This window comes from Phalacrocorax carbo, chromosome 18, assembly GCF_963921805.1.
Source record: "Phalacrocorax carbo chromosome 18, bPhaCar2.1, whole genome shotgun sequence".
Taxonomy (NCBI): domain Eukaryota; kingdom Metazoa; phylum Chordata; class Aves; order Suliformes; family Phalacrocoracidae; genus Phalacrocorax; species Phalacrocorax carbo.
Genome location: NC_087530.1, coordinates 4,482,546 through 4,500,848, shown reverse-complemented (window position 1 = coordinate 4,500,848; position 18,303 = coordinate 4,482,546). Strand labels below are relative to the sequence as shown.

Sequence of the window (18,303 nt, the reverse complement as noted above, 5' to 3'; positions counted from 1 at the left end):
CGTGCACACCGGGTGAGCTGGGGGACGAAAGGGTGGCGGTGGGAAGGGGTTTGCTTGCGAAACAGACCAATTGACTCACCAAAAAGGAAAATAGATGCAAAAGCCAAGTTCCTCTGCTGTTATTTCCCATTTGAGTCAGAACAGCTTAAAAGATAATCAGTTAATTGAGCAATGGAAGCCATCTCCCTATAGCTATGTGTCAGCTCCTATTAGCTGCTCTGTAACGTTAGCTGAGAATACACAGATACTCTCTGGAGATATCGATCATTTATTTACCAGGCCCTGCGCTTCCCCTTCCCCTTCGGTGGGCAGGGATCGCCGCGGTGGGCAGCCGCTCCATCACACCACGCCAGGCTCCGCAGACAGCCGTCAGCTGCAATTGTTTTCTAGTGAAAATAGATGTTCAGTATTGATCTCTTTCCTCCAGTGGAGTCCGGGGGCCTTCTCCTTAGTTACTCTAATAAAACACAACTAATTAAATTTGTGCCTTGCTTTTTCAATATTGCATTATCCTAATTACTAATTAAGGGGACCACATGTAAGGGATAGGCATTATTCCCTGCAAAAGATCCCTTAATGGCCTAAATGACATCTCATGGAAGGAGGAAATCTTTCAGCAAAGGCCAAGACGAAAGCTTGGGAAGGGATCCCTGGGGGCAGCTTAACGAGAGGCTCTTTAACTCTTCAGCCGCTGCCCTAGTATTTGCTGAATCATGGACTTTCTGGGAAAGCACCCGTGCAAAGCCGCCCTGCGCACGCGAAGCAGCTGACAGGGAGGGAAGCTGCGCGATTCCATGCGAGGAGAAATTGGGGAGGAATTAAAAGGAATGGGGACATCTGTGCATGCCACCATCTGTCTGGCAAAGCACATCAGGGGAAAGCGGAGGATCCTACTCTTCAAGACGAGTGGGTCACCCGCTCGTGTCCTCCCACGCCGAGCCCAGCCGCGCAGCCCGACCGACCGCAGCGTCCAGCCCGTACGGGGGGACGTACCAGAGCTGGGGCTCGCCAGGGAGGAGCGAGCCCTTTCGAGCCTGTACGTGGCGTCCTGCTTTTGTCAGGTCCGCGCTTCCGTATGTGCCAAGTGGCAATTAAATACATAAAATTATAGAAAAGGCTCTTTGGGGAAGCACTGGCAGCAGCGGGAAAGCTTGCCACTCTGCGCTGCAGGAGCAGCCGGTCATTACCAGTGACGCTGGGTAACGAAGCACTGGGCACTGCGCTGAGCAAGGGATGCCAAACAAAAGCCAGGCTTAAACCAGGCCTCCAGGCTCTCAGCAGCCTTGTTTTAGGACTTGTACCAAGTTAAGCTGGCTTCTCACACGGACCTTTGAATAATTCACAACTTGCTTTAATATGTCCCAGGGGCCAAAGATCAGCTGTGCAGGGCTGCACTGACCCTCTCCCCACTGGCGCACCCTTCGCTGATAATCACCAACATTTTCATTTCATTTTCCGTGTGAATCGCTGCTCATGCTCCGGCTGGTCCGGCTTTGTAAGTCACCAGTTCATTTCTCAAACGGCTCTTCTAGAAACATATTTTTCCCCTTAAATATGTGGCCTGAAAGTGTGAACTGAGATTTGTGCTGAAAAGATTTGGGAAAGAATAGCAAATAAGTACTTGTTGGAGGAAAAAAAATACTTTGGGAATTATAGAGAACCCCTCCAGTTCTGGGACTCACAAAGAACATGTTCTGCCAAAAATGTAGGGATTTACCACGGCCAGCTTTACTGCCCGGTGCAGCGACACCGAACCTTTGGGACGAGCCTGTCAGCTGTAGGTCTCTACTCGGGAGGAGAAGATTCATTTGACACCGGGGGAAACCGAGGCACTGCCGCACCTTGTTCCAAGACAGGGACTGTCAGAGGGCAAACGCCTTCCAGATCCTCCTCATTTCCCTTTCCATGATGATTTGCACGTTGCTTTATGAAGCACTGTTACAGACAAAATTTGACCAAGGAACCATACCATTAACTGAAATTTAAAAGGACTCCAGACAATATTGATGTCTACGATTTAGCATCCTCCTGGTTTCTATTCTGCTCACAGGTTAAATTGATCATGGGTCCATTTTTGCTTATTTTATCTCTCTTTTCCTTGAAGAGATTGAAAGCTTAATAATCAAGTACAAAATTGACGCCAAAGTTTTAAGCAATAAACATATAAACAGAATGAAGAGAAGCAGAATGCTCATGTCTCTCAACAGTGGAAATTGTTCTGTTTTATTTTGCTGTAGCAGATGTTAAGTTTCCAATAATAAAATAAAATAAAAAATCTAAGGGAGACATTTAGCAAAGTATAGCTTTACACTCCAGAGTTATCACTCCAATTTCAACTGGGACCATAAAGTTTTATGAGCTATTAAATTGTCCTAAACCTCCTTTAACACACTAGCTCTAATGTTGGAGATTAACCATTTAGAAAAAGGAGGTTACCTTAGCAGATATCGGGCCATTTTCCTGCACTCTTATTCAGTCAATAATACTTTTCTATGGCAGAGCCATTTGCTGGAGTGTGTGGCTGGTAATTAGCCTGCATGCCCTGCAGGTAATGCAGCGGCGGTAGATGCAATCCCTCCCACAGCGAGAGGAGCATCAGCAGCACCAAGGATGGATGCTCAGGAGAGGAGAGCTCTGGGCTGGACTCCAGAGAGCAGAGGTAAAAGCTCAGCTCCTTGCCTGGCTGCAGTTCGGCTCATTCTCCCACACCCTCACCCATTCAGTAGGGACGTTGGTTGCCCATTTCCTTTTCGTTCGGGTGACAAATCCATGTGAACATGTCCTTTGGCTATGTTTTATTACCATCCCGAAGAGATCCCTGATCTTAGCTTGAATCCCCTGGGTGTTAGAGTGAAACTGGTTTGTACCCGTCCCAGGAAAAGGTTAACAGCAATTTCAATTTGCACTTGCAGAGCTCTTTCCAGAGGAGGAACTTAAAAACACTCCAGCCACATCCACGGGGTGTCACAACACCCTCCAGAAACCCAGTCTTATTTTATTGATTTTTAAACAGGCGCAAATCCGGGAGCAGAGATGGCCTGGATCCACAAAATGATCTTCAGCCTGTTAAAGGGGACTCGTGGGACTTTGCCACTTGTAGTCTGCCAAATCGCCACCCTTCATCTCCGTGCTGAACTGGTGCGTAACCCACAGGGCACCAAACCTCTGAAAGTGTCATCGTTTTGACCCTAAGGCAGCCCAGCTGTCTGATGGTCGGGGCTGGCCACACCTGGAAACATCTGCCTTGAGAGAGCCGAGCGGCATGGGGTTGTCTCATGTTGGCAGCTTGCAGGGACCTGGCATTTCTCCTGAAATTTTTGCTCCAGCTCCTCTTCCACCATAAGCTCTGGATGGTCTCCCGCTCGGCTGGCTTACAGCCCTGCTGGGGCGGGAGCACGGAGGAACGCCCTGTGTTAAGCTAGATGGTCGCATCCCCGCTTTCCTCTGGTGTTACCTTGGACTTTCTGGGGCCATATGGGAAACCATCAGTAGGAGAAGCGGGACCTGCTGCCCAGAAGTGCCTGGTGAATACAGCCCCGGTGTGTGGGGAAGAGCCAAGCTGGACCCTCCAGCGGGGCCGAGCCCGGGGTTAACGTGCACAGAGCCACTGGACGGCGAGGCGCTGAGGAGAGGGCGGCTCCTTCCCGGAAGGAGTTTTGAAAGAAAGGGTAACCCCTGCTCTATTTTTGAAAGAAATGTCGCAGAGGCCTTCTCCTGCATCCTGCACACTGCTGCTGCCAGGGCTCTGCTGCAGCACGGGGTGGCTTGGCAGCCCTCAGGGGTGGGAAATGTCTCCTCCCAAAAGCTCGATTCCCGTTTCCCCTCTGATAAGATCGGCAAAGACTAGTTTTCCCCCTAAATTTTTTTGAAGGCATTTCCTATTTTGAGTCTTTATTGATGGTTTCCCCTAGCCGAGGTCTTAGAGCGGACACCTCCCAAAACCAGGGCGGGAAGTCTTCCCCATGCACACACTCTCATAAAAATACGTTAGGCGATGCTTCAAAGCCTCCGTTACCTGTGAGAGGAGCAAGCCAGACCCCACCACCGGCCTCCTTTATTATAGCACAGCCCATGTTCCAGGTTTGGCTGCTTTGGAGGGTCTTTGCTTTCTTCTCAATCATCTGCTGTGGTTAAAATCCTAACTGGGAGTTCAAATTCATGCACAGTGGGTACAACAAGCCAGCGTGCCAGCCTGTTCTGGGGAGCAAGGAGGAGGGTTAGCTGACTTTGATCCTCCATAAGACTTTGAGGACATGGTTCACCTGGTTCAGGTACAGTGCAGCCTTTCTCTTTTTTTTATTAAAAAGATGCATTCTGCTCTCTGAGATGCCTCAGACATCGGCACAAATACATTAAGAGCAGCCACTTAGTACAGCAACCCCCAGCTTCAGAGATACTCTGACTAAGCCTATCTTCACCAGTCCAGATGTGTCCTATGTCCTGTATCACAGAGAAACAAGGTTTAACTGATGCAAGCTTGGAGACTAATAGGACAGTCCATCTACAATTAGCTGGATATTTAAACTTTTGGAGCCATATCTCCTTCTGCTACTGGGGCAGGGCTCAGTGGAAGAAATCTCTCAGATGTAGCACGCTACATTGCAGTGGGCATTTTGACTGAGCACGTTTTAAGACTGAGTCAGAGAGATTTCCTAACACCTCTTCCCTCCACTCTCTCCCCAGACAACAAACATCAGCTCTGAAAGACACAAAAGCCCTATTTCTTGCTCATCCCGGCTGGAGACAGCCAGCCTGGAGTCAGGTGGGGATTCAGTGGTCCCCTGCCCAAAGGCTCTGAGTTTCCCTCTGCAATCTTTAATTGCCCTCAACTACTACTGAGAGGCAACCTAAAAGTGCTACGTACCCTAATAGAGCCTGAGTTCACAGTTTTCTTCTTCCAAATCCCCTCTACTGAGTCAAATTAGCCCTGACTGAGCAATCCCATTCTCTACCAGTCCCTACAAGAGCTCCCAGCACCTTCCCAGAAAGCAAGCCCCAGATGGAGCAGGGCATGGTCTTACACAGCCTCAATGTCCCAGCTTGCTCTGCTGGGGCTCCTGGCCCCACACAGGTGTGTGTCCCCATCCTAAGGGGCTCTTGGTCAGAGGAATTAAAAGACCCAACACACTGGGAGGTGCTTTGTTGCTCAGCCTTAATCATTAAAGGGATGAAAATAAATGCAAGGCCCTATTCAAATCAGAGACCTGTGATCATTTCTAGGCCATCCATCTGCCTCTTTCAGTTCCTTTGCTTTCCCTCTAATGTATGTAGATGGAGAATGCAAATACCATTGCGAGATAACTGACCTTTTGGCTGAATGTCACCAAGTTCTGCAGCAGTGGGAGTGTTTGCATTTGGTCGTTAGCTTTAGCCTGTACAATTATTTATATATATCCCTGTAAGACTCGATGGGATGACTCAAAAATGGTTTTGACCTTGGTTGTTCTGGTGGTTTGATGGGCTGCAGTCCTTAAATGTTGTGTTGCTAACATCAATGCTGGCCTTTCAAACTAGCAACCCCTAACATGTACCTGGGTCTACCACTGTCCTAGGAAAACCATCGTACAATAGTTGGGAAAACCAGCCAGCAGTCTGAGATTACACCTCGAGGAACAGACTCATCTAAACTCCATTGCTAACATGAGGTTTAATGTTGGAAGCTTAAAATATCAGGTATTGAGCTTAAAATTCCTAAGGGACCTTGTTTCCAGAGCTTCTAATTGATTAAGTCAACTTCAAAGGCACCCCAAAGCATCCCGCTTTGGCCATGATGAGCTGGGTATGACCACACGGCATGCCACTGGTGCTGCTCTGGAGCGATGGACATTTTTTCATAGAAATAAAGCCCAAAATGCAGCTTTGGTGGCACTTCCAAAAACCTTGGCCACTCCGCCCATGCCGGCAGGAATCTTAGAGTGCTTCCTTAGCCCTCGCCTCCCTAGGAGGGGGCTCGAAGGCTGAGTTGGAGTGGTCTCAAACTTTTCTCCTGTATGGATTTCACACTGGTTGAAGAAAAAAATGTTCTCCACACCGCATTACAGGCAAGCAGTCTGCCTGGCTGCTGGGGTCCCTCGCTCTGAATACTAACGCTTTGCTTTTGTGCTTGCTCTCCTCTCGTTGAAACTGTTGAATTTCATTCCAGCAGACAATCTTACATTGTACGCTTCCTTTATATGATCTTAAAATCCATCTCTGCCGCTCTGGAGGAGGTTGACTGAGTGTGCTGGGCTGAGCCATGTGCATGGAGAGTGGCTTACGGCATGAAAACCTGGGAGGGGGCTTGGGGTGAGCTGCAGAGGACCAGGGACGGAGCCGGGAGTCATCCAAGCAGGGCTCCAGCAGCTCGGCCGCCCTGGGTGTCTCCCTCCATCCTGCCAGACTCCAGCCTACTACCATCATTTTGACCCTTTCCTCATCCTTTCCAGCCCTTAGTTTACATGCCACAGCCATCCTGTCGCCTGCATCCCAGTGATGTTGCTCAGAGAAATTAGGGCAACTGCTGTACAGGGTTTTTATCAGTATTGCCAAACTCTTTCAGCATTTTTAGAAAGGCCTTGAAAAGAGGCCAAGTAATTTCTCCTTCTTCTGTTTCTCTTCCTCCACCTCCTCCCTCCCCACCCCCCTTCGCTGTCTGCGGATGCTTTGGGATGAATTAATTTAGACGTGTGGTTTTGAATGTTTTTGGCTCCTGGTTATCGAGCCATTCAGCAGTTCTGGGAGCCTCCCCCATCGGCTGTTATTGAACCAGACAGAGAGGGGCGGAGGAGATGGCAGCGGCCTGATTTGTTGGCTTGTTAGTTCTGCTCCTGCGAACCGTCCATCGTCTCATGTTTCTGCAGGCTGACAGGGAGAGACGGCAGCCAAAACGCTCCCCGTGGGCTGGCTGCGGAGCGATGCCCCTGCACGGGATCACTGCTGCCGTCTCGGTGGAAGCAAAAATGGGTGGTTTCTCTCTATCTCCCCTTTGCCTCCCCCAGCCCCACATCAGGCTGTCACCCCAGCTCCGCTCCGGGATCCCCGTTGGTGTCTCGGAAAGGTATTTTTAGCACCAAGGGGACGCAGAGCCGACTGAGAGACAGCAATATACCCGTGGAGAAGACCTTCCCTCCAGTCCTTGCTTGCATCCTGGGCTGGTTTTGATTTCTCCTTGGAGAGGCTCAGGGTCTGCCCCAAAGCCCTGCGGCTCCGGTAAGCTGCAGGAGCCCTGGTCCAAGGGCAGCCCTGCCCGCTCCCCCCAGCCCCATGGGCACCTCCGTGCGGGGGCAGGGCTTGGTGGGCACCAGTGCCAACGGCTCATCGCTGCTGAAGGACTGGTGAGCTCTGGGCACCGTGCAGCTGCCTCTCCTGGAGCCTCCCATCGTGGAAGCTGAAGCAGAGATAATGATGAAACCCTTCCGAAAAACACTTCCTACCGGTGCCGCTCTGGGGGGTAGCGCTGAGACCAGTTAGTCATAGGGAGGATTGTTAGAAGTCATCATTTTCTCAGCTTTCTAGGTAAATTTTAAAAGCCCACCTGAAGCTCTCATTAGTACCTGTCGAGACTTTCTTTGAGTATACCTCTGCTCTGATTTCATACTAGGCTAATACCTAAGAAAAAGACTGTCTTTCTGCTTGTTTTACTGCCATCCTGGCAGTATCTGTATTTTAGTGGTGGAGGAAGATGCTCCAGTTTATTTATGTAGCTGGTAAAGCTGCCCCTCCAGGCGAGGGACACGGCAGGACTCCCCTTGCTCTGAACTCGGGGCCTGAGTACAGTGGGGCCTGGTGGAAATCCCATATGGCTTTAAACCATCACCATGAGCATGCCAGGCCCTGTACCAGGCAGAGCTCTCCTCCTGGAGCTCTACTTAGACATCTGTGCTTTAAATAGCAAGAAGAAAGTGCAGAGCCTTAGTTCATGCCATTCATGGGGTGGTATCGGGAATTGGTGGAAAGTCTCCGGGTACAGAAGTTCTTGGTTTTCATCTCTTTAATCTGTCTTACTCATTATGTACCAGATTAAAATGTCAAAGGTGCAAATAGACAATCTGAGGGCCTGCAGGGGGCTTTGGAGCCTTTGTTTTGGTAATTTAAGCTCAGATCCAGAGAGGTTTTGAAAATGTAACTCCCACTGGTATAATTGAAATCCTCCTGAGATTGACCACCAAAGCCGTAATGGGAAGAAGGTTGGTGCTAGGGCTGGGCTGGGAGCTTGCCACACTGACACCCCCTGCAAGGGGTTTTTTAATCGATCTCTTTGGGAGAGGGTTAACACACCCCCAAAAAAGGGACTTTTGGCCCCAACCTGTACCAAAGCATGGCTTGTATGTGTGTGACCGCTCTTCTCCCCACCACCACATCCCAATGCACCCGGGGAGTGAGCACCACCTTTCCTGCAAGCTCAGATCACTCCAGGCCATGGTTAAAAGCACAGCGTTTCTCTGGTTTGGGCTTTTTTAGCCAGCATTACTGCCTGGAGTGTCTGCTACCCGAGCTGAGTCAGGCAGGCACTGCCGTGGCTGTTTCTCGCAGGGCTCTGGCCGCCGTCCCAGGAGAAGGTACGGCCACATGAGAAAGTTAACATGAGGTGACCTGGGGTGTGAATTTACGGCACAGCAGCTGCGCCCTGGCCATGGCCTAAGTGCATTTTTACTCCATGGTGAATGCAAAGACCTCCATGATCCCCGAGTGGGGACGGGGATGAGCTGCCTGCAGGAAGCAGCAGGACACAGACACCGCTGAGCAAACCTGGCAAACCCGCAGCCTGGGTGCAGCCCGCGGCAGCGTGCTCATGTAGCTGTACACGGGGAGGGCTTGCACAGGGAATTATCCCAGAACGCTTGCAGCAGGAAAACGCTGCGCAAAGAACTCTGCTGGTAAATTCCCGCTGCTCGCAAGGCCGCAGGAGCTGGGACCGGAGGATGCTTTAATGTACTCAACTCGCATAGAGCACTTGATGCATCTCCTCCATGTGAGAGGGGGAAGAATAGAGAAGAATGTGTGCGGGCAGAGCAGCGTGGTGCCAGCGCCGTTGAGTGTCTGAGGTGGACGGCAGCGAGGCACTCTGCGAGCAGCCTTTCTCCAGCTGGGTTCCTCTTTTGCAATTCGAGCGTCTTGTTTCTTGGTAATTTATATTGACAGAGTCTTTCAAAACACTTTAGGGTTGTTTACAACGTTGAGCAAGAGCATTTTGTCTCATGTCCTCTTCATTCTTAAAGACTCTTCTTTGTCCACCCCCCCGGCTCCCCCCTGCCACTGGCAGGAGAAGCTGCCTGCTTGCTCTCTGCAAACCCGATGGGCTAGAAAAGAACCTGCAAATCTACTTGATGTGATGCTCCTTCCTCTCTAGTTACTAACTAGCTTTTCCAATCAAAGGGAAAAAGCACCTTTCAGTGGCAGAAACCTCCCTGTGCTGGAAGCGCTCGCTCATGTGTGCATGTCGGTGTACGTGGAGCGTGGCTGCGAAGTGCTGGGAGCCAGACACAAATGCTGCCACGAGAAAAGGGCACGTTTGGGTTCTGCTCCAGCATCCCCACATCATCACCTGAGAGGGTGGCCCCCCCTCTGCCAGGCCAGCAAATTTTTCCTTTTGAAATCTTCCTTTGAAGATGTTTTCTTCAAGCACTGAGCGCAAGGAGCGAGCGCGTCGCTGGAGCCCAGCAGCAGCTTGGCCTGCAGCAAGCCCTCTGTCGCCAGCGCTCCTGATTTCTGCAGCCCTTTGCACTAGTCTGGCCCACCTGGATGTTGTGGTTGTCCCTTGTTCCCTGGCACATTGTCCTAAGAGCACTGGGAAGACGATTCTCTTATGAAGCCAATGTCCGGTCCTGTCCCCATCTCACCAGCAATAACCAGTTTAAAATATTTTAAAAGGCTTCTTCAGCCTTGCGGGCAGAGGCCTTTTGAAACCCTTTAACACAGGGGAATGAAGCAAAGGACTTGGACTCCCATGGTAGACAAATCCCCTCTGCAGAACCAGCTACTCTTGGGGCTTGCAAGCAAAGTGCCGGCCAAACCTGGCAGCCCTTGTCCAGCCGGGCTGGGGGGAAGAGCGGAGAGCAGCCCCGTCCCTGGGCAGGGAAGAGACCATAGTACTTTCCGGCAAGTCTTGCACGGTGTGTGCTCAAGCCTGCATCACCGTGCTCTCACGGCCTCTGTCCTATTCCAGTTAGATTAAAGCTTATACACATTTGACTCCCCATGTCACAATAATCCTCCTATTTGCACTTACCCAAGAAGGTTGGAGTGCCCAATTATTTTAGAGTCTGCTGATTTACATGCTCTTGGCTTTGATTAAGACTTTTCATCTTTCAGGCAGACATCAAAGTGAAACCTTGAATTTTCCAGCGCTGTATCGTGGGCTTGGGTGCCCTTGCTGCTTCCTTGTGATTAGCAGATGAGCTGCCCACATGGCAAAGCAGCGGGCAGGGAGCGCCGTGCCCAGCGGGCAGAGGACCAGGAATGAGGGCATTTCACCAAAGTCTTCCTCCTCCCGCCCTGCTCTTTTCTATCCTTCCTACCCTGCTCTGAGAGGTCGCCCAGACACCTGAGCCCATCCACTAAACCTGATTGAGCGCCGTTTCCAGGAGCGAACAAATTTAGTGAGCTCAGGAAAAAAGCAACAAGCAGTCTTTGACTTTCTAATCCCAGCCTTTGGTGTGGCTTTCAGTCACTTGGTGCAATCAGTAGCCTTATACCAAAATCAGTAAAGCAATGGAGGTCTTGGCAAGGCATAGGTCTGGCCTGGTGGTTTTGCCCCATCCCTGAAGGCATGGTCCAGCGCTCCTCCTTCCTCCCCTGTTCAGTAGGACAACAGTCACAGCAGCATTCACCCAAATTAACCCCTTTCTTACCTCCATACCTATTCCCTTGCAGAGATGTTCTCGTCTGAAGGGACAGGTAAGAAGCGCTTTCAGGCCTATTTGTTGCTGTGTCCCCTCATAAATAGCTCTGCAGGGCTAATCAGCCGTGACACTGCTGGAAAACTCATTTAAATACATTAAGAAGGAAGATGGGGGTGTGCGTCTCAAGGAGGCTCCCCGACACATGGCATCTGGCTGGTGAGAGTGTCTGTCAGGAGCAGCCTGCGTGGTGGATGCTCCCTGTGATGATAACTGTTCAAAGTGGATGAGCTTTCTGTCAACAACTTAATAATCTGCGTCTGCCACGATCCCGTGTCAGCCAACACTCCTGTAACGAATGGCTGATAAGGAGGAGGTTAGACTGGGGAAAACAGGCTGTTTTGTCAGCACAATGTTCTTGTCAACAAAAAGACTCTGCAAAAGCTCGCTGGCTCCTTCGGAGCTCACCCGGGATGATTCACCAGCCCCACAGCCTGGTTAATCCCAAAGTCTTTCTCCACCAACAGCAACTGCAGCAGCAGAAGCAGCATAAAAACCCCTGCAGTAAGCAGATGTGGTTGAGCCTCCTCCTAACCCAAGCAATTAGCCTGGTTTTCATCCTGAAGCTTTTCTATCTCTTCCCCACATCTTTATTTTATAAACTATTGCTCTTTATGTGTACAATTTCTTATTATCCCTTGTGAGTTCAGTCCATGCTGAAGCTCTGCTGCAGCTTCGCCCTGCAGTGAGGAGTCCTGCAGCTGAGCTACCCTCTGTGTGGAGAAACCTTCCCTCTTGCCCTCAATGTCAGTGGGAATAATAGGAGCGAGCACCCAAGGCATGGCATATCTCCGCTAGACCAGGTCCCAGTTCTGCCTCTGGATGAGCTGGTGCAAACCTGGGCACCCATGGGGTAGAAGGGGTGGAGGAGGCTGCTGCCCTCCACCAGCACCCAGTCCTGCAGCACTTCTTCACCCTGGGCTTGTCCCAGTCCCACCACAGCTGGAGCCTGATGGTCCCATCACCCAGCTCACACTGCGGAGCTGGGTGCGCTGGGGGGACCAAGCCCAGAGTCCAGATCTGGAGACTGGCAGGAGACCAGACCATCCTCGTTGCACAACAGGAGCCATCCCACGGGCTTCTTCTGGGGAAAAAAGGGAATTAGTGCTTGGGGAGCGAATTCCTCCGGCTGCTTGAGGCCAGGGCTCAGCGCTCTGGAATGCCAGAGTGATAACTCGGCACGCGAGCGGACATTTAAAGGGGCTGCCGATGCAAACAGCAACCCCGCGACCTGTCCCAGGCTGCAGCCCAAAACTCACAGCTTTAAGCCGCTGTTGCAACCGAGAGCGGTTGGTTGGAAGGACGGACGCCCAGGGCTCAGTTCCTTGGCTGGTGTAAGCTGGTGGAGTTGCTTCACATTTAATAGTGCTTCCTCTGGTTTGTACGAGCTGAGGATCTGGCCTGCTGTGTGCAAAATTAGCCGCTCGTTAGCGTTGCCTGCAATCCTTCTGTGGAGGGGCGAAATGAAAGCAGATGCCAAATTGCCACCTGGAGCAAATTTTTTACAATTGAATTACAATTGGCTGGAGACAGCGGGAGTTTTTCATTCATATTAACTGTGTAACAAAGCGTTTGGAGGCTGCTGCCACTCTGGATTTCATAGCCAGGTCCAGCACAACTCCCTGCACGTGGCAGCATCTTCAGAGTGCCTTCATCAGCCATTGGCACCATAAGCCTCCAGCTGCAGCCTGTAGTGCCACAGGACCCATTCTGCAGGCTCTTGTCTTGCCATTAACCTACGTTTTGCAAGGAAGCTGGGGTAGAAGGCTTTAGCCAGTGCCTGGCAGCAGTGCCCTGAGTATTAAACTTCTACTTATTCCATCACGGATTGACACGCCATATTATGTTATGACACGTTTGTTAGCAATGATGCCTCTATTATGCACTACAACTTCTTTCATGTCATCAAATAATCATAGATTCATAGACTCATTAAGGTTGGAAAAGACCTTTAAGGTCAAGTCCAACCATCAACCCAACACCCCCAGGCCTCCTAAACCATGCCCTGAAGTGCCACGTCTACACGTTTTTTGAACCCCTCCAGGCATGGTGACTCCCCCACATCTCTGCGCAGCCTGTTCCAGTGCCTGACCACTCCCTCAGTAAATTTTTCCTAATCTCCAATATAAACCTCCCCTGACACAGCTTGAGGCTCCATTGCCCTTCTCTGGACACGCTCCAGCCCCTCAAGGGCCTCCTTGTCCCGAGGGGCCCAAACCTGAGCCCAGCACTCGAGGTGGGGCCTCCCCAGTGCCGAGCACAGGGGCCCCATCCCTGCCCGGCCCCTGCTGGCCACACCAGTCTGACACAAGCCCGGGGGCTGGTGGCCTCCTTGGCCACCCGGGCACTGCTGGCTCATGCCCAGCCGGCTGTCAGCCAGCACCCCCAGGGCCTTCTCCGCCGGGCACTTCCCAGCCCCTCGGCCCCAGGCCTGGAGCGTTGCCTGGGGTCGGTGTGACCCAAGGGCAGGACCCGGCACTGGGCCTTGTTAAACCTCATGCAATTGACCCCAGCCCATCAGTCCAGCCTGTCCAGGTCCCCCTGCAGAGCCTCCCTGCCCTCGAGCAGATCGACACTTTTGCCCAATTTGGTGTCATTTGCAAACTGACTGAGTATATATAAAAAAATAAAACTGAGACATTCCCTAAGATAAAATAAAATAAAATTTAAAGCTCTTATTTTTTCATTTAGGAGACATTCTAGATTTTATTTTTAAATGACTTTTTTCAGTTTTGAAATTTGGAATATTTTCCCAACCATTATTTTAATGGTTGGGGAACTGGAAGAATTTTCCCTGAAAGTACATGGAAATGTTCAAGGTGGCATCAGCATGGCCTTCCAGGGAACCCCAGCCTCTGTGGCACTCACCTCCCCATCATGAAACTACCAGGATATGTGCCCTGGGTCTTTTACAGCTTTGTTCAAGTAATGCTGCTATTGGGATTGGAGCTAATTAGCTTAAAGCTAGCCTGGATATGTCTACATATGATGCAATCACATTTCTGACTGCAGAGAGATACACTCTGTCACTTCTTGCTGGGAAGATTTTGATGTGTTTAAGACACAAAACATTTGTGGGCAGATTTTGAAATGTTGGCAACGTACGCCCACGAAACCCAACCTCTGTGAAACTTTCTCTTTGTAGAAAACATACTGATGTTAACATTTTCTCATGTATAAATTCTTATTTTTATAAAGAACAGCCATGGAATATCCATTTGAATCAGGCATTTGATATCCATATATATGTAAAACTCTATAGCTCCCAACTCCTTTGGTAAATTCACCATTAGCCGTATCCACTCATGCACTCAGTCCGAAAAGTTGCTAGAACAGCATGGAAAATCAAAGTCACTTTTGCCTGGCTCAGAAAGAAAAGTCTTGCAAGCTGCCAACATCTGCTTTCATCTTGCTGCTTCTGGAAGTGCTGAGAGGGGTGGGGACAAGGCAGAGAGAGGACGAGCGTGTGATGTGGGAGCAATCACACCGATGGACCCCAGGAAAAAAAATAATCATTCTTCAAGGTAATTCAACCTGAGTTCATCCTCACTGCCTAGGTGAGATTGAGTCACCTTCCCGGTGCAGTATCCAGATATCCAGAGCGGCGCGTGGGGCGTACGGTCACACCATGGATCGGTCTGCTGAAGGATGGCAGCAATATGAATCGAACAGTCCCAGTTGCTTGATATCATCTGGCTTCACCCCGGGCATGTTCCAGCTCTGTGCCACAGCTGGGTTTCTCGGCATGATGGTGTCTGTACCAAGCCCATGCCCTCCTTTCTCCCCTTCTGTCTCCCCATCATAATGTCTTGCCTGGCTGATTTTATGCTCAGAAGTAACATTGCTGGTTTAAATGCTGGCAGCTGGCAACATTTTCCCTTGGAGTCAAATAGCAAAGCGTCTGGTCTCCCAAGCCAGCCTGGGAAGGTTGGCTTTGCTGGTCCAAGCACAAATATTTCTGGCAGGGCATGCTCGCTGCAAGGGTTTGCAGTTGATCTCACTCATTTCCTCAGTGCTAAGGGAACGCAAAGGGATTTTCAGTGGATTCTCCATAACCTCATTTTCAAGACGAGGATTGCTTAAGCAGAATGGAGTTCAAGTTCTCAAATGCCCTGCAAAATCACGAGGCACTTCTGATGTCACCGTGGGATCAGGAGCCACTCCACTATTGTCAGGGATGAGCCGCTAACACAAAACTACTGGCACCGTCGGGCACCCGTCCTTATTTACAGGGCGTCAACATTTGTGAAGGCTCAGAGTAATTCATTTCCTGAATGGTTCTCTTTAATGGAAAACATGACATTTTGGGAAAGACACGGGGCCAAGCTGGGGATAAAACTCTTCAAGTCATTTATCCAGGTGAAGAAATGTTACCTTCACATCCTGTTTTCGGAAAAGGTTTAGGGATCCAGGCAGGTGCCCACATCCTGTTTCATCGGGAGTTGAATGTTTAACTCAATTAGACTACTATAAAGCCTGGTTTAACCCCACACCACTTCAGATGTGTCCTTTGGTCTCACAGAAGCCAACAGGACTTCTGTACATCGCTTAAAGTTTAACTGATGTTTGCATGAGTGGCTGAATCAAAATCCAAACATTCAGCTGCAGTTCTTGGGCCAAAAGTAGCCCTGCTTTTAATAGTATCTGCCTTTGCACCGGCACTTGTGAGTCTGTAGAACTCAAAGCACTTTGCAAAGACCTAAGCATCGATGCTGACTTCTTGTAGGTGGGGAAAATGAGTTGCAAAGGGTCACCTGCAATGGTCCAGCAGGGTTGTGGAAAAGGCCATCCCCATGTCCTCGCCCAGGGCTCTGCCTCCGGAGGGCACCTCACCTCGCTTCTGGAGGGGACGGGCTATACGCGGTGGGACGGGCAGCAGACTTGTGCTGGCTGAGTAGACTTCTGATCCAGGCAACATCAGTACAATGGCAGTTTCCGTGCAGGCAGATTTGGAGATGTGGAGAGAAGGACCAGCAAAAAGAGGTCTCTGAAATGAATGCGTTTGCACGTCAGGGAAATTGTCCTTCTGTACTGAGTTCCAAAATGGGACCCCTTCTGCTGATTCTGGGGGAGGGAGGAGGACTGAGCCTGAAATATGTATTTAACCTGGTCTCAGCACAGTTCTTTCCTTTCAGACTGTTTTAAAAATAATATTTTTCTCTTTTTTTATCCTTTTCTTTGCATTGGGAAAGCTGCCAGAGGAGGACTAAGCAGTTTCTGTGTGCATGGATCCAGCTCATTTCCAGGCAGGAGCCAGGCAGGGAGCAGGGAATATCCATGTACAAGTCATGCATATATTTTACAACAAAATCCCAGACCCACTTCCCCGCCCTAGCCTCGTGTTTGCACTTTGCCTCTGGAAAGAGAGGGCTTTATCCCTGCCGGAGGACCCCATCCACCTGGGTATCTGGAAAAGCTTCTCCAGATCCATTTCCAAGAGCAAGGCTACCCCTGAAATGGGGTAAATCAGGAGTGTGACTCTATTGAATGAGGAGCAGATGAGCCAGGAGGTAAGGTTTAAAATAAACCCTAATGTGCTGCATCTTTTTTTCTGCTGAGAATGGAAGCAGCACACACAGAAGCCTGGCTTGCTTTTACCGAGGATCACCTACAGTTCCTCAATTTCTAAAGAAGTAACCTTAAATCTTTCCCCATTTTGTCTCTTTGCCCCTTTTGGGCAGCCACGTGGGCAGATGTCACCTGCCCTGAGCAGCACAATGGCAAATTCTTTTTTCTGAATGTATTTGTTTTCAAAACGGCTTCTTTTGTGCAAAATCTTCTTACTGCTCTGAAACAAAACAGAGCTGTAGCTTCCCTGGCTTGGGCTGGCTTGGCCCTAGCTTTACAGATGGGATTACTGCTGTCTTGGCAGGAGTCACACAGAAGTAGGTTTTGCAGATTTCAGAGTGAAGATAGTTCTTGGCATTGCTGGGACGTTGCTTGTGTCGAAATATCTTTAAGCCCTTCAAGACCATTCAGGTCAACCATTGCACATTGGGTTGTATATTTGAGCATGGGACTGACAAGGCCACAAAACCTTTTGGGGTCCAAGTGGGGGTTCAGTGGTGGATCTGATGCCATGAGCGAAGTCCAATCACATTTCTGGGCTGTGAGTAGGTTACAAAGAGCAACCAGATACCCCAATTCCCTTGTTTATACCTGTGGTCCTCCCAGTACCAGACACATTACAGGCAGGTGGGAAGGGGACCGGGATACTTGTTTCACAGGTATTGATGTGGGTGGTTGAACAATCAAAATTTGGGAACTGATGCTGAAACAGGCAGGCATGTTCTGGAAATAGTTTGCTTTGGATTTCCATCAAGAGATGCCACGCTTTGGAGCCCGTTCTGGCAGCCTGGCACCAACCTGAGCAAGCCTTGGACGTGGCTGTGCATGTCCTCCTGCTCCGTCACTCATGCACGCAGGTGGACGTGGAAACCTCCCGCACAGCAGGAGATGTAGGCGGCACCGCCGTCAAGTGCCTCAACACAGACATCTGTTGAAGAGTGTGCGTGACAAAATCTTGTACCAATACAAAGTGGCCTGCAAAGAGCTAGAAAATAGAAATAGAAAGCCATCCTGTGACTCAAGGTGTGTGTTAGCTAAAGCTGCCGAGCTGCAGCGACTGGACTCAGCCTCTGAGTCTGTATGGATGCACTCAGAGGAGGAAAAGCCTTTGGCAGCAGCAGGTGGGAGATGTTTCTCCATTCACCATCGTTTGTTTTGATGCTCCTGTGGGAGCTCTGGTTTGGTATTATGGTTGTAAGTGTGATGCAGCATAGCACTAACAAGGGCTTTCGCAGCTTATCCACGGCTCTTCAAATATGTGTGCCAGATCTCCTCATTTCCACAAGGGTCCTGAGGCATTTGATGATCGTCTTCAGTCTCTAACTCCTCTGAGGTCCTCATTCTATGGACATATAAATTATAATTCCAATGCTAGTAAAAAGGTCTTCTGGCATCCTTGGTTATGAATAAACCTGACCCCTCTGGAAAAACTAAATTCAGAATTTCAGAAGTAAGGACAAGGGCTTGGAAAAGAGAAGAAAACATCCCTGTCCCACAGGAAAGGTTGAGGCAGGGCAGGCTCCCTTGCTCCCAGGCTGGGGTGAAAATCACAGGCCTGGGAATTCTTCTCCTGAAGGAAAAAATTCAATGTTTCCTTTGCTTCAGTCTTATAAAACATCTTGCTTTGACACAGCACGACAGCCTAGGACCATGACAGTCAAATCAATATGCTTCCAAGCCATCTAAAGGAGAGTGATCTTTTCCAGCTCCAAATTTAGCAGAAGTTAGTCCTTCCCGGCAACATGTTTTTGTGTTGCCGTAGGAAGACGAATGGCTGTGCTGGCAGGACTTTGGATCAACAAATCTGCGACTGGCAGCATCCCCAGGAGCACTCACTGAATGGTTCTCCCTCTTTTAC

At 50.0% G+C, this 18,303-nt stretch overlaps 1 long non-coding RNA gene across 1 annotated transcript in view; it reads left to right on the top strand.

Annotated features, from left to right (window-relative positions):
• Positions 1-3,758: 3,758 nt before the first annotated feature.
• LOC135316215 (uncharacterized) overlaps positions 3,759-18,303 on the top strand; it is a 35,749-nt gene continuing 21,204 nt past the window's right edge. Inside the window, exon 1 of the long non-coding RNA XR_010375651.1 lies at positions 3,759-4,271. This is a non-coding gene — a long non-coding RNA (uncharacterized LOC135316215). The remainder of the gene's footprint in view (positions 4,272-18,303) is intronic.